Source organism: Carassius auratus, chromosome 22 (assembly GCF_003368295.1).
Source record: "Carassius auratus strain Wakin chromosome 22, ASM336829v1, whole genome shotgun sequence".
NCBI lineage: Eukaryota > Metazoa > Chordata > Actinopteri > Cypriniformes > Cyprinidae > Carassius > Carassius auratus.
In genome coordinates, this window is record NC_039264.1 from 558,521 (window position 1) to 582,671 (window position 24,151).

At 34.2% G+C, this 24,151-nt stretch overlaps 1 long non-coding RNA gene across 1 annotated transcript in view; it reads left to right on the plus strand.

Moving 5' to 3' along the window:
* Positions 1-1,722: 1,722 nt before the first annotated feature.
* Positions 1,723-24,151, plus strand: part of LOC113039308 (uncharacterized) — a 63,340-nt gene continuing 40,911 nt past the window's right edge. The window contains exon 1 of the long non-coding RNA XR_003274942.1: positions 1,723-1,772. This is a non-coding gene — a long non-coding RNA (uncharacterized LOC113039308). The remainder of the gene's footprint in view (positions 1,773-24,151) is intronic.

A 24,151-nucleotide genomic window follows, 5' to 3' on the forward strand; every position in this document is an offset into this window, starting at 1 on the left:
CCAAATTACAGGTTCCTGCAGCCGAGCACCTGGCCTCTGGTCCTCCTTTAACCATAGTCCATTTAGCCATGTTCCCTGCTCTCCAAAGCACAGGTGATGATGACATTGGTTAGGCACATAATCTCTCCTAATTGCCAGGTTGACACAAATCATTACGGACGGTTTGCGCTTTCCCCCGTTGCCGCCCGGCGCGCGCTGGGCTTCATCCCCCGAAAAGGGAAGCTGCAGCCCTTTTTAAGAACTGCTGATGGCCTTATTTTTCTTTTTTCCCCACACTAGGGATAAGGTTATCTGAGCTATTCGTCATGGAGTTTGCAGATAATTAGCTTTTTAAAGTTTCCCCCCGAAGTCAGGACTGTCCTTGCAAGGGCAACCTGTCTCTGGGAAAATGATTCAGCTATAAACAAAAGTTTTGAGCAGGAATCCAGAAATCCCATAGCAGAACTTACTAAACATTATTTTGTGTATTTGGTGTAATGCAATGTTAAGGGAAAAAACCAAACATATTTTCCAGATAATGTACTGTACATTATTGTTTCTCCTTTATGCCCCGCCTTTCTGAAACATGTTTTTTTTTTTATTTTTTTTTTTTTACAAAGCTCATCGTTCTGAAAAGCGAGGCGTGCTCTGATTGGTCAGCTATCCAGTATGTTGGGATCTGCCGAAGACAAAAACTCTTTTCAGTGTTTAAACTGACAAGGCTTAAAAACACTTGCAAACGATGAAATGAAAGCTGTTGTGATGATATGCAGCAGTGAGCCGTCCACTACAATTTTACAATATTGCTAATTATTAATAATATTAATAATGTTCATCATCTGGCTGACTACGTCTTGTATTAATTTTTCTAAAAATCCTGTCATACGAGCAAAAACTGAAAGTCACCACTTATAAGCTACTACTAAATATTGTAGAAACATAATTTTCTGTAAAGTTGCTTTGTAACGATTTGTATTGTAAAAAGCGCTATACAAATAAACTTGAATTGAATTGAACTGCCCTGATCGTCATTTTAGACGGCTGAGATCGCAGACGGGGCCTCCTCAGTCGCGGGCCCATATAATCATCACCACCTTTCACCCCACTAGTGACGCCTCTGGCCGTAAATCATGGACAGCTACATAATATCACGTTCATAATCCAAGGCAATTCATCTGTGATTATGAAAGCGATATTGCGTAGCTTGTCAGTTTTACTGTTTACATTGTGTGGAATGGTGCGCTGTAATTGATTGAGTGAAAAAAAAATATATATTAAAAAAATAAAGTTTATTATGTCTTGGAACCAAACTTTTCATATTTTCTAGTTTATTAGAATAGTTGAATAAAAGGTAAAACATGATAAAAAATATGAAATTTCTTATATCTTAAACAAAGTGTTGGGTAAATAACAAAGCAGCTTATTTAACAAGTAAATAAATAAATAAATAAATAACAAAGCATTACGAGAGTAAATAAAAATCTACCCATTCATTTGACAGGAGTATTTAACAATCCAGTAAAAGCTGAATGTGATTGGTTCAAGCCTCCCAGCACTGAGAAAAGTAAGGTTTTCCAAACGTTTTTTTTTTTTTTTTGGTGCCGTTTTGCTTTATTTTCATTCACATACTGCAAAAACTCTTAACCATCAATACAGAGTCGTTCATATGTAAAACTGTGGGTTTTATGTGACCATTCTGTTTTTCCCACATGCATGTGACATGTGATGTCATCAAGCCTATTTCCGGCCACACCCATCTAACAGAATCACGTGTTGGCAAGCACACCGGACAGGTTGGCCATTTTGTGTTTCTTTGATATTATGCTGGTAAATATGTAGCTTATTTTTGCGCCATTGGTTTGAACATTGCTTTTGAAATGAACGCTATGTTGTTGAATTATGTGGTAAATAAACCAACGGTATAAACCAATGTTTGGTGAGGTATAGCAGGTGTCGAGTTAACATCTATTATTGATAAATTGTTCAAATAAAACTTAATTGATGTAAATGTTGGTTAAATGGAAACATTTATTAAGTATTGGTGCTTTACTAATTGCTGGTTTTGTTATTTGGTAAACAATGCAAATGTTTATGTTTTGCGTTCCTTTGTTGAGTTGTATTTGGGATTTGTTCATTGCTTGTTGGTATGTTTTGTGTAGCTTTTATTATTGATGCTTAAATGATGATGTTGCTCAGAGTGCTAACAAATCACCACTGGTGATTAATAAACCAATGTTTTATGAGTTAGCATGTAGCAGACCGGTTTATCAAAGTTTTGCTGCTGTACCTGCTGGTGTGGTATTTTCCAGGAGGGCATAAAAATGCAAATATTTGTTTTTGCAGTGCTGTGTTGAATTACTTTTGGGATTTTACTTTGCTGGCCTGTTTTTCCCCTTTTTTATGTTGCTGCTGGAATAAATATTGGCTTGTTGCTTCTTGTGGTAAATATAATTTGGATTTCGTAACTTATTGGAAGTCTAACTCTTGACGATTAAATATATGCAAAAAGTTTTAACTAAAAAGCCAGGTCTTTTAATAAGGACAGGTTTAGCAAACGTTTGCCACTTTTTGCTTGGTTTGGGGTATTTTAATGTGGTGTTTTTGCAAGTTTACTGTAATATAATTGTTTCTTCATTGCACATTTTTTATTTGATTTTAATTTCCCAACTGAATTTTAACACGATGAGCAACAGCATTTATTTAAATAATTGCAAGTTGGCTTGATATTTGCATTCAATACTTTTTGTCCTGTTGGGTTGTTTGTAATGCATTTCCATTTTTACTAAAATAGCGTAGCATCAGTATGCATCTACAGGTTGTGTGAAAACAGCTTGTTTAAATTGGTCTTGTTGTACACAGCCTTCAAGAGTACATGCACATGAAAAACTTCATATCAAATTCATATTTTCATGGAAATTTTCGTTAAAAGGAGTTAATGTTAATTAATTTCAAAAAGATTGTTAATTTCAAAGATTGTCCAAATACAACTATGGGATTAATTTCTGTGAATGATTTTGTGAATTTCAGTTTTCAGTGCCATGTTTTGTTGTATAAGATTGAGTAGCCAGCTAAAAAAAAAAACTTTGCAGTCGCGAGTTTCTGTGTAGCAGGTAGAGGTCAAGTCACCCTTCTGTTAGCACTAGCACACGGCATTATCCCCGTACTCTTTAGCAGGGCACAAATCCGAAAGCACAGAGTTCCTATCGACGGCCTGGGCCTCGTTCAATTGACTGCCTCATTTCCTGCTAGCTAGAGAGCTCAGCCGAGCGTGTGCGTGAATAACCGCGCCACGCAACCCGGCCGGGTGTTTGTGCGAGCGAGAGTGTGTGGTTTGACCCGTGACTGCTGGGATACGGACACCGCTGCTCCTGTTACAGCAATGAGTCATCGTGCGGCCCGGCCTCAGTGAGCACACAGCAGTGATTGATAACTACCCAGAAAGATTGCTCATCCCCACGTTTATTTATACCGCTGCCCTTCACGTCTGCTTTCTTCTGAGCATACTTGCATTTTAAGAGCTATATGCATTTGTTTTGTCATTTTTTTGTGCATCTGTACATTTGTAGTTGCATGTCATAAAATGCCATTTGATCTGAGTGGCATGTAATATGTAGGCTTATATGTTTTTATCCAAATTGATATTGTTCTATGCATTCACCCTCAGGCCATTCAAGTTTATTTATCAGATTTGGAGAAATGCAGCATTGCATCACTTGCTCAGCAAAGGATGCTCCGCAGTGAATGGGTGCCGTCAGAATGAGAGTCCAAACAGCTGATAAAAACATCACAATAATCCACACCACTACAGTACATCAGTAAACATGTTGTAAAGCCGAAAGAAACGAATCCATCATTAGATGTTTTTAACTAAAATACGAGTCCATAATCCATAAAACCACTTCCTCCAGTAAAAAAGCCATATGATCTGAATCAGGAGAGAAATCTGTACTGATTATAAGCCAAAATATTAAATGTTATTATGGATCATGGACTCGTATTTTTAGCCCAGAAGCAACGCTTAAATGATGGATTTGTTTCTTACAAACACTCAGTTTTTGGCTTCATAAGACATTAATTGATGGCCTTGAGTAATCCTTTATAAATTTAGGACAAGTTGTAGCGTGTATGTTTTCGATGAATCGTGATTTGTGAAAACGCTCGTAGATTTCACGCACAAACTAGTGAATGTCTGTCTGCCCACTGTCTGTTTTGTCTGCTCTCAAAAACTTTCCTCCCTGGTTTTTGACCACTTTCAAAAACGTTTTGATCCTGTCCGTTCTAGATGATCTCAAGAACCTGTGGAGGGGTCTAGCGCTGTACTCGCTAATCGATTTAGACCTACTATATTGGACAATAATGTAGCATTTGAAAGGTTTACTCCAGTATTTAGGCAATACTTTGCAGCATGCTAGCTTTCATCTGCTTTGAGGTGAAAACGTTTACCCCTGTCTTTTAAGAAAATGGTTCCACACATGCACACCTGGTTTGTGTATATTTGAGGCTCGGCTGGTTCTTCTCGCAGACAGGTGGCTTCATGCTCGGGCTCTTTCGGCTGTCTGTTGAGCTCCCGTCACACTTGATCCCTGTCAGAGTTTTATGTGCCAACCTCCGTCACCTGTCACCCATCACTTCTCACAATCATTCAGAGAAAGTATCCTCAATGACATCACTGGAGCGACCGTACGGAAACTAAATAGTGATAATGCTGTTTGCGGGTCAATTTGACCCGAATATTTCATGGTTAATAGCAGATGCACAGACCGAATATAAAACCTTGTTTAGATGTATTTTGTTATGTTTCTCAACCAGCCTCTTAATGTGTTTGTTTACATTTATGCATTCGGCAGACACTTTAATCCAAATAAACATTGCGTTAAATTTTATCATTTCACTGCAAACTTATTTTTTATTCATATTTTGAAGTAGTTCTTATTTATGCCACATTTTCGTTTTCCCAAAGTTTCAGAAATTGTGTTGTTTATTTCGTTGAATACTTTAAACTTGCTAAAATAAATTCTTTAAATATATTTCAAGTAACAAAACAATAAAATAATAATTGTAGCTAAGTATACTATCCTTGATTTTATCAAATGCACCTTTTGATCTTAAAAACATTTTAGTGAAAGTTGAATTATAAAAATTGTAAAGTAACAATTCTGTTGCATCAAACTTGAATCTTTACTTAAAAGCAAGCAGACTTAAATTTAGACCTTCGTTTAAATTGTATCGTTCGTTTAAATCTAAGCGACATTAGCTTTAATTTTGTTACTGTTGATTTGATTTAGAATGCATCAATCCAGTTATGAATCCATAATGATGGACGAAATGAACCTGTTTAATCACAGGATTTTAGGATTTTAATCCCAGATAATTAATCTGGTTCAACATAGCTTGAGTTTAATAAAACCTAGTTCAACAAATCCTTGATTAGCTTTAACCTTTATAGTAAGATTAATCAAGTGTTTTTCATTGTTAGTTTGTTAAATAATGTAGTTAACTATTTAAAGCACATTTTTATGTTTGAGAAGTATTAAATTTAAATTTTAACCCCCCCCCCCCGTTTTTTTAAAGCGTGAATAAATCCAATTAAAAAAAAAGTATAGTCTACTCTGCATTATAACCCATGCAGTCAAACTGTTGTCTAATTTCTTTACTAAAAGCTTAAAAAAACCTGTTAAACCAGTAACCGAGCGAGCTAAAGATGCTAATAGAGCAGCAAAGGAAAGACAAAGTGAGTATTTCTCCATCTCCTGAAGCGAGCAGTCAGCAGAACACAGGGAGGCCGAAAGTGTCTCGTCAGAAACAAACCCCCTCGTCTCGCATGCGACCTGACACAAACACAGCAGGCCGGAAATTAATAGCGTGTTTGTGAGCGGTGGCGATCGATTTCTCCTCGTCACCTGCCAGCGTCCTCCCAGCGCTGTACTGCAGCGTCAGACGCTCGACACAAAACAGAGGAACTATCCAAACTTTCCTCTTATGGATGGACACACTAGCGCTCGCCTACTTCCTGTTGTTTGATGCTCTTACAGGAACAAAATGATTAGTGGGGCTACATAAATCATCAAACCAGACTAGACCGAACCAGAAGGGTGGCCAGCTAAGACCTGTAAACCAGAGTAGGCCAGTTTTAAAAGTTTTTGGGTGTTAAAATTAACCAGACGTGCTGAAATGTTGCTGAAAGATGCAAAATACTAGAATTACATTTTGGATGACACACACACAGAATAAATAAATACAAATCTAAAGAAATATATATGATTAATGTTCAGCTTAAAATGAAATGCATTGCATTTTTACATAATTTTTTATGACAATAAAGCATATTGTCACATGATTTTTAATTTCTCTAAATAAAAGTAATAAGTCTCTCAAAGTATTGTTGTTGTTTATTATTTTCCTTCTAAAAGTAAGAGGATGAATGTACTTAATGCTCAGAAAAAATCCTAATGCAAATTATCCATGGTCCTATTTAAACATTGATTATTTTTATTATTATTTAATCAGCTTTTCTTTAACTTTTAAAAATGTTTAATATCATGCAAATGTGTTTCTTTTTAATTGTTATTTCTAATTACATTATTTTTGTTGCATATTGACTTTTTTTCATGACAATCAGAGTAGCTTTGTTGTCCTTCCAGCTCTATACGGTTTACACTACAGTGAAAGACAGCGTTTCTTAGATAAAAAACACAAAACACAGGACTGAAAAGAACTAAACTGGACATAATTATATTAAACAGGTTAAGTAAAGGTTAAATAAGAACTTAGAAGACTATTAAAAAATAAATAAGAACTGTAAACATTTAACACAGACTACACAGGACTGCATATGTGCATAGAAAACAGTGCAGACAGCAAAAATGTGCAAAATTGTTTGTGCGGACATAGAAAATGCATTGGGATGTGTGTGAGGGTGCTTCAAATCAAGCATATTGTCACCCAATTTGTCATTTTTTAATATAAAGTGATGCATTTAGCAGATACTTTTATCCAAAGCGACTTACAGTGCAACATTGTTTACATGTGCTGCCTGGGAATCAAACCCACAACCTTGTGGTACATTACATCATGGTAGTTGTTGAACTGCCTTTATTCAAGAATATTTTTTTTTAAATTAAAGTCATCAAAGTTAATATCATCATAGAAATGTCAAGTGTTTTTCTTTCTTTTTTTTCTTTTTTTAGTGTATGACTTAAATATTTGAGCATCTGGCCATAATTTTCACTAAATATGACCTAGACGTGTTCGTGACAGATTAGCTTTTTAAGTTGATTTGGGAGGAAAACCTTCCTGTGCAATGATAAATCCATGCGAATGGAAATATTAATGCGATCTGCGTGTTTTTTCCGGCAGGTGTGTCTGTGCAAACCAGATTTGTGGGGCAAAGATGCATCGTGCTGTTTGAGCCCTGCATTATTTATTCATAATAGCAGCATTAATAACGGAGCGGCCTGCTTTCGGCTCTATATGTCAATGCCTGGATTATCATAACACGTCCGACAGGTAACCTCTGTAAAGGACGAGCTGGAGCTGTTATTAGAGGAACAGGAGGGTAATAATCTACTCTTGTGTGATGTTCTCCACATGTGAAGTGTTTAGTGTGACTGGGACAGGACGATAACACCGGGACGGGGTCTGACTCCTAAACGGCCGTCATGTGAGGTCGCTCTGCCACACTGAAGATCACACTGGACACGGTTTATTCACACTCTCTCTGATTGTTACACAAGGTCATGACTGCGCAGTCTGCTGAATTCATTTAGATGAGTGTAGATTGATGGATTGGCATAGGTCAGATTTGTAGAATGAATCTAATGGTTTGTTTAATAATAAAAAAATAGAAATATCTAAATTTTGTATTAAAATTGTTTAATAATACTAAAATTATGTATTTAAGAATAATCAAACATTACTGTTAATGTTATTAATTATTTTATTTTTTAAAAAATGTTTTGTAATCGTTTTTATATATTTTATTGTTTCTTAATAATTATGAATCATTCTTATAATGTTTATATTATTTTAATGATTCAAATAGTATGTTTCTATTACAAATTGTATTATATATTTAAGAATGCGTACATATTATAATTTGTTTTAATATTATTTGATTAATAATCAATATTAAGTAGTTTTTATTAATAAAGCTAATATTTTTATAGTTTTAAAGAAATTCTGTTTAAATGTAATTGTTGAAATTATGCACTTGTTAAATATTTATTTGCCTATTATTACTAATATTATATTATATATTTAAGAATGATAACAATTATTAATATAAATAATTATGAGGATTTTTAATAATTGAAATAGGTAAGATTTTATTTTAATAAAATATTAATTATATTATTTTTAACTCTTTATTTAAGGAGTTCTTGTTACAATAATTACAATAGAATTACAATATTATGCATAATTACATGAAAGTAACCATAACCATATAGTAAGTGAATGTAATTAATTAATATTACTCAGTACTTAAATGATAAATTACACCGTAACAAGGATACCTTTAAAATACTACTAATATTTCTTAATTACGAAGCATTCACAATATTTTACTATTACTATTGGATTTAAAACTCATTTTGTTCTATATTTTGTAATATTAATACTTATAATATAACAACAGATACAAATAATTTGTAAATAATTAAAATGATCAAATCATTGAATGCTGATGTCTCATCATACTGCTGTTGTTAAAAAATTTTTTTTTCAAAACCGCAATTTTTATGATGAATATATGTACTTTTTTGAGCTTGAAAAATCTCAACACCCATTCACTGCCATTATAAAGCTCGGAAGAACCAGGACATTTTTTAATATAAGTCCGGCTGTATTTGTCTGAAAGAAGAAAGTCATATACACCCAGGATGGTCTGAGGGTGAGTAAATAGTGGGCTAATTTTCATTTTTTGGGTGAACTATCCCTTTAAGCACTTCTGAAGTTTGAGCTCAGGTGCTGTTACTGATGTTATTGATTCAATGTGATTAATCTCTGGAAGGATTGTAACAAACAAACACGTTATAGTTTATTTCCCAGCATTCGGCATCATCCCGACTGTCAAAGTTTCGGCGTGTCAGGCGGGTTTTTAATCTAAAGTCGGCGTGTTATTTAATTGTAATAATCTTGTCCATTGTGACAGCAACACTAGTGCAGAGTGAGATTGGAGTCACACATTCTCCTCCAGGAGGATCAACACCCTTTGACAAAGCTTGCCTTTCAGCTCCTTCCATCAGGGATTTCTCAAATGCATGTTTCTTAAAAGGAAAAACTGAGTGTTTTCCTTCCCCTCAATAAAGCAGAAATGCATGAAAAAGAAATGTCAGAGAAATGTCAAACACCCGCTGCCCGGTCCGGTCCTCCTGCCTGACAGAACGTACAGAAGGAGACTGAAAGCTGGTTCCTGATCTTTGATTCAGTTCACCCCGACTCTGTCTGCCTGACATTAATGCACTCTCAGCTCCACTTTTAGTGCCTGGCTTTAGAAATCTATTTGGACTTTATGCAACTTTAAAGACAAGTTTTTTGAGCACTAATAAAATGTGAATTTAATCTAAGTTTCTAAAGTTTTGCATTGGTGGTCGCCAGCTTTGCCGTTAGACCTGTAACGCGCAAACTTTCAGCTACTCGTAGCGCAAAGTTAATTACGGTTATTAACTAATTTAGTATTTATTAATGTTTTGAATGAGCTTTTGACTTGATATTTTTATTTAACTTTAGTTTTCATTTTAGTAATTTTGTTGTGGTTTCATAATGTTTAGTAGTTTTTCTCTTAAATATTGCTGATTGGTTTATTTTAGGTGTAGTTTGTGATTATTAAAATACTCAAAATGTTGACTTGGCAACTGACTGAAATGAAACTATATTTTTGTTATTGTATTTCTTTGAATTAACAAAAAATGATCAATAAATTGTTACTTTTAGTTTATTGTTGTAAGTTTGTTGTGCTTTTTATGAGTTTTTTTTAGGCCTGCTAGTTTTTCTTTTAAATATTTATGTTTTTAGTAATTTTACTACTTTCAATTAGTGTGCAACGCAACATTTCTAAAATAATACGTATTTTTTTTCATGCAACATTTGTTTTCTTTTCTAATAACTTTCAATTAATGAAAATTATTTTGGGGTTAATAACACAATACACATCTGTAGCTACTCATAGCTCACATCTGTTAATGTAGTATATAATTTAATAATAGTATTAATATTTTGAATTCGCCAATTTATTTATTTTTGTAAAATTGTTAGTACTTTTTGTAATTTTTATTTGTTTCTATGTAGCTTTTTTGTAATTTTAGTACTTCAACATGCATTTTTACCAACATTTCTAATTTACGTTTAAATTTTTCATGTTTTATTTTAGATTTTTAGATTTACAAAACATTTGTTACAGTTTTTAGTTGTGTTTTTACTTTTATTTTGTTAAAAACATCAGTGATTGTGCATCTGTAGCTACTCATAGCGCAGTGCTAATCACTGTTACTGTAGTATTCATTTAATATAATTAATTTGTATAGAATACCCCTTTTTAAAATATACTACACATTTGTGTTCAGAAAATATATTAATGGACAATTTTTAAAAAGGTTTCTCCTTAGTTCATTTTAGAAATTGTCATATAGTACATTGAAAGACTTATTCTATTTTTTGTTATTGTTGTTATTATTTTAGCTCATAAATATATTTTGTATGTTAAATTTAAGACAAAATTGTTAAATTATTGTAAACACTAGGCCTAGCCTACATTGAAAGGATATTGATTGAATTATGCAGTTTAATTTTTTTCGCATTGAATATAGCCATTTCTGCTGACATTGCGTAAAATAATAATATAGCATTATTAATATTTTTAATTCTCTTCGATTTTCATATTGTAATTATTTTAATTTGCAATTAAAGTTTAAGGAATTTTACCTGCTTTTGTCATTTTCTTTTCTTTTAAATGTTTCTGCTTTTCGTAATGGTAGTACTTTTAATAACGTTTATTTCAGTTTGCTGACAAGGCAACATTAAAAAGTTGTTTTTTTTTCAATTTTTTTCAAACATTAGCCAAGTTTTAGTCGTAGTTTTAGTTAACGCTACCAAAACGCTGATGCTAATTAGTATATCACAGTACAATGTATTTTCTGTGGGTTCATTTCCCCAATTAGCCTCTTCAGAACGTCACGTTTTGCAGATAATGATTCAATTATAAGCATGTTAAATAAGCGCAGCCTGTGTCAGAGTAATCTTACTTTACATGTGTGTTTGCAGCTTTGAATATTGATCCAGAGATTCTTGTCACCCTTAAGTGTCCGCGTGTCCTATTAAAGCTGCACGGCACGTTAGCGCGCGTATGCAGGATTAGACATCTCCAGATGCTTGATTTGCATATCCGTGGAGTGCTAATTCAATTCTTAATCAATGAGTTGTTAAAGTCATCTGTCAGTGTGCCGTGGTTTTATATGCTTCGAATCAATCATACATGCATCTAATCTCTAAACATGCAGCGTTACAGTTGCTAGTGTGAGTTTGTTAGCAAAACTGTTTGATCTACTAGTATTTTGTGCTGTTGGTGGTCATTATTTACTTATTTAAATCAGTATTAAGGTCTTAAGATCATGAAAATGCATTGATTTATTTATTATAACTCCAAATAGAATTGAAAAGCGTAGTAAGTGTCATTTAAAAAACAGTTTATTTGACTTATTGTGACTTTTTGAATCAATACAAAAGATTTGTGTAAAGATCAGACAAGACTTTTAATATACATTTTAACTCAAAAGTCAAAATTGAATTTTTTTGAGCTTGGAGGAGAATTTTTATTAAGTAACAACTTAAACTTGAATAAGGTTGTAAATTTAGAAGACTTTTACAATTATGAATAACATTGTTATTGAATACTTTTATGATCTGTCACGAAAACAAATTCCTCGTATGTGTAAACATACCTGGCAATAAAGCTCATTCTGATTCTGATTCTGATCATTTTTGGTGTGTGTGTTTTTTTTTAAAATAATTTATTTTGTCAATTTTATTGTTTTTATATTTACATTAGCCATTGACTTGCATTGTATGGATAAAATACTATGGACGTCAATGGCTTCCAGCAACTGTTACCAAATACTTCAAAATGTCAGCAGAAAAAAAGAAACTCATACAGGAATAAAACAACTTAAAGCAAAGTTTTTAGGTGAACTTTCTATCTCTTTAAATAGTTTTGTCTCAACAAGTAAAAAAGTTTAGATATTTTGTATTTTATGCAAAAAAGCAAGTCTTAGAGGTATGAAAATACATGAAGGTGAGTAAACAATCTTTTTTTTTTATATACTTTTAAAATCCATTGCTGCAAAAACCATCATCAATCCTTCATATCAGACCTTGCATTAGCCGCTTAACCCAATTCGCTACCTTGTCTTCGTATTATAAAATTGCACTGATCACACTGAAAGCCACTATTATTAGATGTTCTGCTGAAGTGATGTTGAATTTCTTGCCCCATGGCTAACTAGCCAGTCCAAGCATGGTTTGTTTCCCTGTCAGTTAACCCATGACGTCATTGCTGGAGTATGTAGAATGGGTGTAATTCCTCTTCGACCTGTAGGGGTCAGTCCTGATCCAGCTTCCTTCGCTGCAGTCTCGGTCTGCATTAGCATCTGCCGTCATCTGTGCTCGGCCCGGCTACTCGCAGACCTGAAATATTGTTCCCATCATCATCGGTCATGGGGACGGCAGCTGTAACCCTGTGTGTGTGTGTGTGTGTGTGTGTGTGGCCGCTGGAGAGCAGCGCTGGCTGATGCAGGTGTGTGTGTATAGGAGCTCCTCCATCTGAGTGAAGTGTGATGGAGGAAAATAATTACAAAAAGAAAAGTGAGGAAAATACTAGTTGCATTAGGGTGTTTAAATATATCTGTCCGGCCCTCTGTCTGATTATACACGTCTGTCTAGACATTCATGTGTCTGTGCCCACCTACTGTATGACCACCTACATCTATCTATCTAACAGATTGTTTATCTTGTCATCGTTCTAGACATCCTTATATCTGTCTCTGACTGTAGCCTAAACAAGGCGTTATATTTCACTCATGTTCTAATATCCGTGTAAAATCCTTCACATGTGCAAAAATGTTTGTCTGGGTGTTGGATGCTGAATTAATAGTGGACCTTGAATGCATTTTAGTTTGATGAAACTGAAGGGCTAAAAATGTCAGGCAATGCTAGAACTAATGTTGTTTGTGTGTGCGTGCGTGAGGCATCTGTGCGATCAGATGGATTAAATCAAATAAAGATATAATGAAAATAAATAAAATGCATTAAAGTGTGACACAAAACGAGTGTAGCCTATACTTGTTGCACAGTTTTCCCCCCTTTGTTAATCTGTTAATAATATTACAGCTATTATATATTTGTGGTCCTATTTATTTAATTTCTTTTATAGACGTAATTTCTGTTTTCTCCGTTCAAGCGCTGCTGGTGTGTGATTCGACAATGTGCGAATCCTTATGGTCTGTTGTTAACACTGCTATTTGTGTATATAAAGTTTCCGTTGTAGGTCAGGAAAATATAAATGAACTTAATGCTGTCATTCTACAATTCTCCACCAGGTTTAACTTGCGTACACGAGCTGAGACCAGACATGAGATTGGATCATAGCCACCGCACACGTCCATATTGATAAAGCCCAATTTTCGTACGTTCGTTTTGTAAATTAGGCCCATTATGTTTATTTAGTCATCTATCTAGACATCTATCTTTCTAGACGTCTGTCTGTCTTTCTACTATACATCCTTTTATCCATCTGTCCATCTGAAAACCTACATTTAGCTGTCTGCTAGGGCTGCACAATTAATCGAATGTCTATAATAATATCTATTCAGTAAAGCCGGTTCTGTGATTAGTAGTAAATCTCCAACACGTGCTTTCATAGAGCAGCATTTACTACACAGAGCTATAGTTCACTGACAAGCTACGCAGAATCTGTCTGACTATCTGGCTCTGTTAGGGCGATTTTTCGATTTTCATGCGCATCTCATCAGTAAAGCCGCTCCTGTAATTAGAAGTATATCTCCAGCATGTTCAGATCAGGGTTGCCAGGTTTTCACAACAAAGCCTACCCAGTTACTTCTCAAAACTAGTCCAAAACTAGCCCAATCGCGTTTCCACTAATAAAAATTCCACAATTTTTCCACAATTTTTATCGGGTTCACCGATAAAAATTGCGTCCGGGGATAAAATATATGTTTTTTTGACAGGATTGCCTTGGTAAAATTAGCATTTTAGGGCCTAAATATCACTTATTTTGCCAAGGGAACACTACCAATAAACGTTTGTTTTTATCACCTGGAATGAAACGTGATTGGACTAGTTTTGAGAAGCAATTAGGCAGGTGTTGTTTTGAAAACCCTGATCTAAACACACATGCTGAATATATACTACTTATCACAGGAACGCCTTTACTGATGAGATGCGCATGAAAATCGCATTCGATTTTTGGCACAGCCCTACTTTGTGTCTGATTATAGATCTGTCTTTCTGTCTAGAGGTCTGTCTTTCTGTCTGGGTATAGGTCTATCTATCTATCTATCTGTCTGTCTGTCTGTCTGTAGCAGCTCATAGCTAACCGTAGCTTCTACCTCAGCTTTTTTCAAACAGCTAGCTGATGTTTTCCTGTTTACGTCCACATTCACACATTTCTAGTTATTACTGTATTCAGCCTGGACGGTTTGGCTAATTAGCACTCTCAGCAGTGTCCCCTATGAAACATCCTGCTAGTGCTCACAGAAGTGTGAGAACATCTGTTGCGTTTACATGTTGCAAGACGCTGTTGCCCTTAAAATGTGGGAAAGCACAAGTCCTCCTCAATTACGTGCGTTTCATGCTTAGACTGAAGGGTTGTGAATGGAGAATAAGCCTACTTGGATCTTTGGGAAAGTGTGATTAGAAATGTGTAAATGGAAACATCACTCTCATTTCTCTCTGATATGGTGGCTTTTCCATCCATCATCGTATCGCAGGTGGGAGGAGCCGCTCTCCTCTCTTGTACTGGGAATGTCAGTGCTTATGAAGATCCACGAATGGGGTCTCGGTGATGGATTGCTGCGAGACCTGAGCGCCATTTTCTGCCCACGTTTTCAGCACTTTTCATGGCTGATGAGCGGCCTGAGATACATAAGCCTTTAATGCTGACCTGAAGTCAGTACATTGGTAGATAAACTTAAACTACAGCTGACGTAGCACACTAGTGCACAGTACACAAGCAAACAGCTAGCGTTAGATTTAATAACTAAGACATTGTATAATTGACTTTGCTTAACTACAATAGTGACTAATTTAAGACTCTACTGGTATTCAGATTATACATCCTTTTATTTATAATATTCATAACAAACAAGTTTATATGGAACAAAATGATCAGTGAAGATAGTGTCTCTTTATACAGTATGTGTTTATACAGCATTGTCCCGTACGAGCCCCCAATTATTACATCTCCCTTTAAATTTCTCCATTTATCCACAAATTTTATACAGATCCAAATTAAATAGTTTATTGCACTCTGTTTTACAACCAGGCACCATGTGAAGTTACATAAATTGCATAATTTGGCGTAATTTGTCCACTTTGAACAGGCAATAATCACAGCCACTATGAAAGTATTTGATTTTGGCAACTGAAAATTACCAATAATTAGAAACCAATCTATGCTGTAAAAGTGCTGTTCATTGGTAGCTTTTGTATATTAACTCATTTCAAAATGCGCAACTTTTGTGAAGTGTTAGCTTGGTTTTTATTTGATACCTACAGTAGGTCGAGCAAAATTCAGTTAAGTGTGAGTCCCTGTCTAAAAAGTTTTGACCAGTTTGCTTTTCATGAAGTATATCATCTTTTCTTTAGCAAGACAAGCAGTTGTTCTCCTATCTATTGAGAAGTGCATCTTTATTGTGCTTTTTGGAGCCGTTTAGCTAGGGTAAACTGATCTGAAAGCAGTTCAAAAGGGCAGCGTTTGCCCCTCCTGCATCCAGATCACGAACACCAGCTCATATTTGCTGAACATGCTGAATTTCCACTCAGCCGAAGCCCTCGACCGTCCTTGCCGCTACACCAGCAGATTGTATGAGTCTCTCCGCTTAAGCTCTGGAAATAAGATGCAGTGGTTTCTGCAAATCCGGAAGGCGTACGTTTGATTAGCACAGCAAAGGAAGCCATTAAACAAACAGCATGTTGGGACAGGCCGATTCCAGCCTGTAAGAGCAGTTTCATTTATTTCTGATAACACAAACACACAAACTGCTCACAATGAGTTTATGGCCTGCTGTCTTCAGCGGATTCTGCTGCTTTTGTTTTCTTTTGTGCTTATTTTGTAAAAATGAACAAAAATGCAACAGGTTTTAACAATCAGCTCAGATTGTTTCATTTCGCCAATATTTGATGAGAAGTGTTTGAGTTTGAGATTTTTGACTTACAAACTTGACGCACAATTTGAGATAATTGAGATTTGAAATTTAATTTGGTTGAAACAAAAACGTTAACTTTTACATTAGAGATTAGATATTAAATGTCAAATTTGAATTAGTTCTGTCAAACGATTTAATCATGGTTAATCGCATCCAAAAATAAATGTTTTTTTTCTTTGCATAATATATGTGTGTGATGTGTATATGTATTATGTAGAAATACACACATAGGGTCTCATTCATGAAACATTCGTAAATATACGAGTAAATATATGAGTGATTTGAGCGTAAAGAGAACTTCCCGAAAACTATTCTCCTGATTCACAAAAACTTCGTAAACGTCAGATGTGATAGTGAAATGTGTGTGTGTGTGTTAATGAATTCCAATCAGTCGTAAATGGGACGCGCGTGCACGCTCGCTCTCAATTACCATAAATCCCCCCTATTAAATCCGACTGACAACTATATATGAGCATCATATTATGACACCAAACGAAGGATTTCAACATGTCTTCTCAAAAACGACTGAAAAAGAAACATTTCTCAGCTGCAGAAATTGAAGTTTTATTATCAGAAGTTCATTCAAAACGGCACATTTTATTTTCAAGCGTACTAGTTGCGTATCAGGTCCTAAAAAAGGAAGTTTGGCAGCATATTACAGATCCTATTACTGGCTCTCATAATAAAAGTTAAAAGAAAAAACGTATGTAATTAATACGATACGAATATAATATGTATATATATATATATATATATATATATGTATATATGTGTGTATATATATATATATATATATATATATATATATATATATATATATATATATATATATATATATGTTTGTGTGTGTGTGTGCTTAGATTCATATAATTTATATGTAAATATATTTAATATATAAACATATTTCTTAAATATAATAAATATATGCAGTACACACATATACTATGTTAAGTAAAACTTATTTGGATGTGATTCATCATATGACAGGACTAATTTATACATGTCTTTCTTGTGGATACTAGGACTGGATGATATATCATATTAAGGATAAATGTGTGTTCGTTTCATTATATCTGGGAATATAAATTCAAGCAACTTAGTGAATATCACAATTTTAATGCACTTTTTAATTGCAGATCAAGTAAAAAAAAAACCATGTCATTAGACTCATTTTGCAATATTTTCTTTTGACTAGCATGACTGTATTCAGATATGCAAGTTGTAACTGTGTAGCTAATTGATTTCTATGATTCAACTGATTTTTTTTAATTAAACATGGTTCTTGCATTGTAACTATAATTCCATCGCGGTGTTTGTAGTTCGCCTAGATCATTATAACTTAATTTAACTTATTTCTAACTTTTTTTGCATAGTAACTGTAGATTAACTGTGATAGCTAGAGTAAAACTATAGCAAACCAGAGTAAAATGGCCTTCAATGCAAATCTACAATAGATTTTGAATGGTTATCATTGTTTAAATCAAGTGTGTGGAGTAAAACCATATTTAACCAAGTTCAAATGGCCTTTTATGAAAGTTTACTATGTTTTTTGCATGGTAACTATACGTTAACTGTGGTATTTAGAATAAAACTATACTATATCCTGGCAAAATGGTCTTTTATGAAAAAAAAAAAAACATAGTAAACCCAGTTAAATCCTACTTTAAGTTTACAATAGTTTTTGCATGATAACAATAGTTGTAGTATTTTGAGTAAAACCATTGTAAACCCAGTTCAAATAGTCTTTTATGGAAGTTTGCCATAGTTTTTGCATCGAATCCTAATTTAAGTGTGTTGTTTGGAGTAAAACGACTAGTAACTCAGGTAAAACTTGTAAAATTTGCTTTTTGATGACTTATCTAATATATTTAGTACTACTCTAAATGTATTAATGTATATATTTATTTAAATCTTGTGTGAAACATTTTGAATTTACTTTTTGTTTAAGAACAAATACATGGCGTGATATTAAATATCAGCGAACACATTTACTGAAATGTTCTGCTGCTTGATCTCAAGTCTTTATAAAGCGGTTCGCCTCTTTTAACATGAGGATCATGTTCACACTAATTAAACACCGCTCCCATTGAAAACATCTTGAGATTGGACATTTATTGCATTTGTTACAGGAGCTTTGCCGCTTCGGTTTCTCCATGGCTCTTATAAAAGACAGAGCATGCTATTTTAAACATGCTCTTATCTGACCCTCTCTCTCTCATGCTGAGTTTGTGTCTCTCGACCATCTTGCAAGAGATACTCAAACAGTTGCCATAGAAACCCATCTCCTGAAGAAGCCCTCCTGGTGTTGATGTGTTCAGATTGGTGTTACTCGCACACGTTCGTCAAAGGAAAGACTTCACATGAGTTCAGACTCAAACACACTTTCCAGGCATGTTGAGACATGCTGAGAACCGCCGCCGCTATCGTCTGCAGTCTGGAAATGAGTGAAAGCCTTCTCTCAAACTCTCTTCCACCATCTGTAAAGGTTTTCAAGGCATGTCAGGACTTAAGATATACTTTTAGATGCTGGAATACATTTTAATTTGATATTTTTGGACCAATGCACCTGTTGATCAGAACAATTATCGGCATCAGAGTCTTTTGAAACATGTTGGCATGGAAGCTGTAGTATTTTAAGAACTCGACCATGGTTATTATGTGGAAACCACTGTTTAACTGTGGCATTTTCAGTGAGACCAACTAAGCTGAGAATTTACCATGGTTCTTACATGGTAGGGACTGTTTAACTGTGGTATTTGAGGTAAAAACCAAAGTAAACAAAAGTAAAATCACCATCAATGAACATTTACCATAGTTTTTACATGGTAGCCTCTTTTTAACTGTGGTATTTGCGTTAAAACCATTGTATACAAGGCTAAAATCACCATCTATGAAAATTTACCATGGTTCTTACATGGTAGACACTGTTTAACTGTGGTATTTGGGGTAAGACCATAGTAAACAAAGGTAAAATCACCATCAATGAACATTTACCATAGTTTTTACATGGTAGCAACTTTTTAACTGTGGTATTTGGGGTAAAACCATAGTAAACAAGGCTAAAATCACCATCTATGAAAATTTACCATGGTTCTTACATGGTAGGCACTGTTTAATTGTGGTATTTGGGGTAAGACCATAGTAAACAAAGGTAAAATCACCATCAATGAACATTTACCATAGTTTTTACATGGTAGCCTCTTTTTAACTGTGGTATTTGTGGTAAAACCATAGTAAACAAGGCTAAAATCACCATCTATGAAAATTTACCATGGTTCTTACATGGTAGGCACTGTTTAACTGTGGTATTTGTGGTAAAACCATAGTAAACAAGGCTAAAATCACCATCTATGAAAATTTACCATGGTTCTTACATGGTAGGCACTGTTTAACTGTGGTATTTGAAGTAAAACCATAGTAAACAAAGGTAAAATCACCATCTAACTTACCATGTTTCTTGCTAGTTAATTATTGTGTAACTGTAGTATTTGGTGTAAAACCATAGTGAACCAGGCTTAAATCACCATCAATAAAAATGTACTATAGTTCTTACATGGTAAACATTTTTTAACCGTGGTATTTGTGGTAAAACCATAGTAAACAAGGCTAAAATCACCATTTAGGAAAATGTACCATAGTTCTTACATGGTAGGCACTGTTTAACTGTTGTATTTGAGGCAAAACCATAGTAAACAAAGTTAAAATCATCATCAATGAAAATTTACCATAGTTTTTACATGATAGCCACTTTTTAACTGTGGTATTTGTGTTAAAACCATAGTAAACAAAGCTAAAATCACCCTCTATGAAAATTTACCATGGTTCTTAAATGGTACGCACTGTTTAACTGTGGTATTTGGGGTAAAACCATAGTAAACAAAGATAAAGTCACCTTTTGTGAAAATGTACCATGGTTTTGCATGTTAACAGCTGTTAAACTGTGGTTTTTGGGGTCAAACCATAGAAAACAAGGGTAAAATCACCATCTATGAAAATTTACAATGTTACCATGAACAGTAACCACTGTTTAACTGTAGTATTTGAGGTAAAACCATAGTAAACAAGGTTAAATTAACTTTAAGAGTGCATCATAGTTCTTGAATGGTAACCACTGTTTAACTGTGGTATTTGGAGTAAAACCATAGTAAACCCAGTTAGTTTTTGCGTATTTACAACAGTTTACTTGTGATATTTGAAGACATACCATATTAAATAAGGGTTAACCTGTATTCCTTTGACATTTACCATTGTTTTTGCACTGTAATAAAGAAATTTTACTGTGGTATTACTACAGTTTCTAAAGTGCCATATACAGTATAGTAAACAAGCAAAAAATATGGTACATTTTATTTTGGTTTAAAATGCTTATGCTCCAGTACTGCAGTATTGTAGTGTATTTTTGTGAAAATGTTGTAGATTCTAATTCTATTAGAAAAGTCATCAAATCAAATAAATTTTACTGTAGTACTAGTTTTATTTATAGTTAGGCTACTATAGTTTTATCCCAGTTAATGCAGTTAAACAATACTACTGTAAATTTGCACAGAAGAACATTTTATCTCTGTCTACTATAATTCAACTCTAAATACCACAATTAAACTACGGTTTTGATAACTTGTCTAATAGATTTAGCTGAATCTAAGACATTTCTGTCAGATTAGTATAACTCCAGTCAATGTTACTCTTGTAAAGGTGGGTAGAGAAGATTATGAGAGGGATTCAGATGAATACAGCACACGTTTCCCGTCCGGCCCTCAGAGGAGGTCAGCTGAGCCCGGCCACGTCTCCAAACACACATTTACAGAGCGATGCGCTCGCACTTTAGCAAGGTTAACAACACGAGCTACGCAGGATAAATGGGCTCCACTTACCAGCTGTCAGCGATGGGACACCAGAGAACAGCAGGAAACACAGAGAGAGACTCAAAATAACTCCTAAACGTTCAGTCAGATGCGTTTCGAGCCAGAGCTGCATTCATATGTCTGTCTCACAAGGGAACCTGTATTTCTAGATGCATGAGATTTATATCTGAATTAGTATTATTTATTTGTACTTATTTTCATGATATTATTTGTCATGTTATATATAGCAAATTATTTGTATTTTAGATATTACATTTATTACTTATTAATATTCATTTAATCTATTATTTTACTACAAAAAATATTTTTTTTATTATATTTTTTATTAACTTTAGGGGAACTGAACACACTTTCCTGATTCTTATTAAAGTGTTTCTCCCTGGCCACTTTCCAAACAAAATGAATCTAATAAATCGTCAAGATCCCATTCCCACAGCTCTTTAAGGGCTCAGATATTACAGCAGAAACAATGAACCTTTCACTTTAATTAAATGATTTTCCATACTCGTTACTTAAGGATAATTAGTTTTTTTTCCTTTTTTTTTCAGTTTTCGGTCAGTTGTGAATTAACCTCAGCATCCGGTGGGAGTTTCCCATCTGTGCCGAGAACACAGAATTGGCTTTTTAGCAAAGAGATTAGAAATCACATACAAATTACAACTACATTTATTCAATATTACAGTAACCAGTGGCTTTGCCAGACAGAATGAAAGCGTTTGATGTTAGGAAATGGACTGAGCCAGACCCTGATTATCTCTATAAATAATTGGTTTTATATATTTATTTTATTACTTATTAACATGTTTTGACTGCTTTCTTATAAATCATTGTTGTATGCTTGAATTATTGTATTTTTATTAGCATAATTTCGTTTCTTTATATTATATATTTATAATAATTCTCTATATATTTATTAAATTAGATTTTTTAACTTTTTTATATATATATATATATATATTTTTTATATTTTTTGAAAAGGGACCATGTACAATTTTAACATAAATGTTACCATTTCATGCATTGTGCCGAATTTAGCCAATGGCTAAGATAGTTTTCATCAGCGGTTTTACTAGCAATAATAATATATCTATATTTGTTTTACTTTTTATTTTATTAGATTGGCATTTGTTTATTATAATTAATTTATATAAAATGTATATGATATATTTTTTTTACTTATTGATATGGTATTATTCATTGATTTATGAACATTTGTTTACATTTTACATTTTATTTGCACAGTTTCATTTGTTACAGTATACTTTTTTATTTATATATATTTTTTACTTATACATTTTATTGTATAATTAAAATATGAATGAATTTGTCTATTTATATTAATTTTTTTTGTTTATTTTATTACATTTGTTTAATTTTAGAAAAAATTTCCAGTTTTGGAACATTTTAACCATTTTGGGTTCTCAAGGGACAAATGGAGAGAAAGGCACATGGAAAAGTTTTTTTTCTTACAACCTAAACGTAAGCAATCTATTAATGATAAGTGTAGACAACATGAAATTGAAATGGAGTTATTTAAAACATATGTTTTGTGCCTAAATTTGAGACAAATTTCTCGTTGGCAAATTTCAGTTTTGCAATATTCACCAAAGTTTTGCAAAAACCAGTACACTGCAAATGTGCTGTGAATGCATCACACCTGTAAAAGCGTTTCCCAGCAATCAGGGTCAACTTGTAAAATGTAGTTTCCACCTCTCGACATTTTCTTTACCAGCGTTCGGGAGGAATCCAGCAGAAGCTAGTCTTTACCGGTAACCGTTGTGTTTTGTTCCTCCTGCCCATTTGCCTGTTGCTAGCTGATTAAAGCAAGAGCGGTGATACGGCACAGAAAGCTGTTATTACTTGTTTTTGTATTGCCGAGGGTGTGAATGACGGCTAACATGGCGAATGAATGAAGTTAAGTGTAAGGTTATCATGCATCCAGCTCAGCCGCTCGCTGCCTCTAATCAAACGCTTGGCACATACCGAAGGAATTGGGAGCTGTCAGGCCGAAAGAGGAAAGTAAGAGCGCCTTTCATCCCCCATGGTGTGAAATATAGTTTTCATTAAAGAGCAGGCAGCAGTTTTCCAATGAAAGTCCAAACAGCACAGTGTGCGTCTCTAGGGAGCGCGGCTGAAAAAGCCCTTACGCCGGGTCTTACCACTGAACATTCATGTCCAAATCCACCGGATGCATTTCTTTATCCTCCATTTCCCTTTGCTGCTTGTTTCTGTAGGTGGTAGCTTTTTTTTAAAGATGTTTCTTGCCTTTTGTCTGTTTTTTTTGGGCTCCCAAGGGACTAATGGAGATCAAGGCATATGAAAATGTTGATTGTGTGATAAAAGCAAGCAAGCTATTAATGATCAGTGTTTGGAATAACACCATTTAAAAGAACGGCGTTAGGTAACAACGTTATTTTTTTCAGTAATGGGGTAATCTAATTAATTACTTTTCCCGTCGTTACAATGCCTTTAACATTACTGAACGTTAAATGTGGTGCATTACTATGCATTGATTGAGTACTGTGTTAATAATAATAATAAACTCACCCCTGGCTCACACAGCGAGTGAGGAGGTGGGTTAATAACGAGATAAGCGATTATGATTGGCTAAGGCAGAGTCATGTGTTTCATGGTAGCCAATCAGTGCCAGTGTTTTTACACCCATGCCAGCACACGTGCCAGCAGCGACACACACACAACAGCTAAACAGAGATTTGCAGCAGAGATGGGGAGTCAGGAGAAAAACGATGAAAAGTTGGCATTTTCAAGGTGGAGATATAAGCGCTACTTCAAATTCATTGTGGTCAAAGGCAAGAACGTGCATGTAATGTGTACATTATGTCCAGGAGATATTTCAACTAGAAATATTTTGGT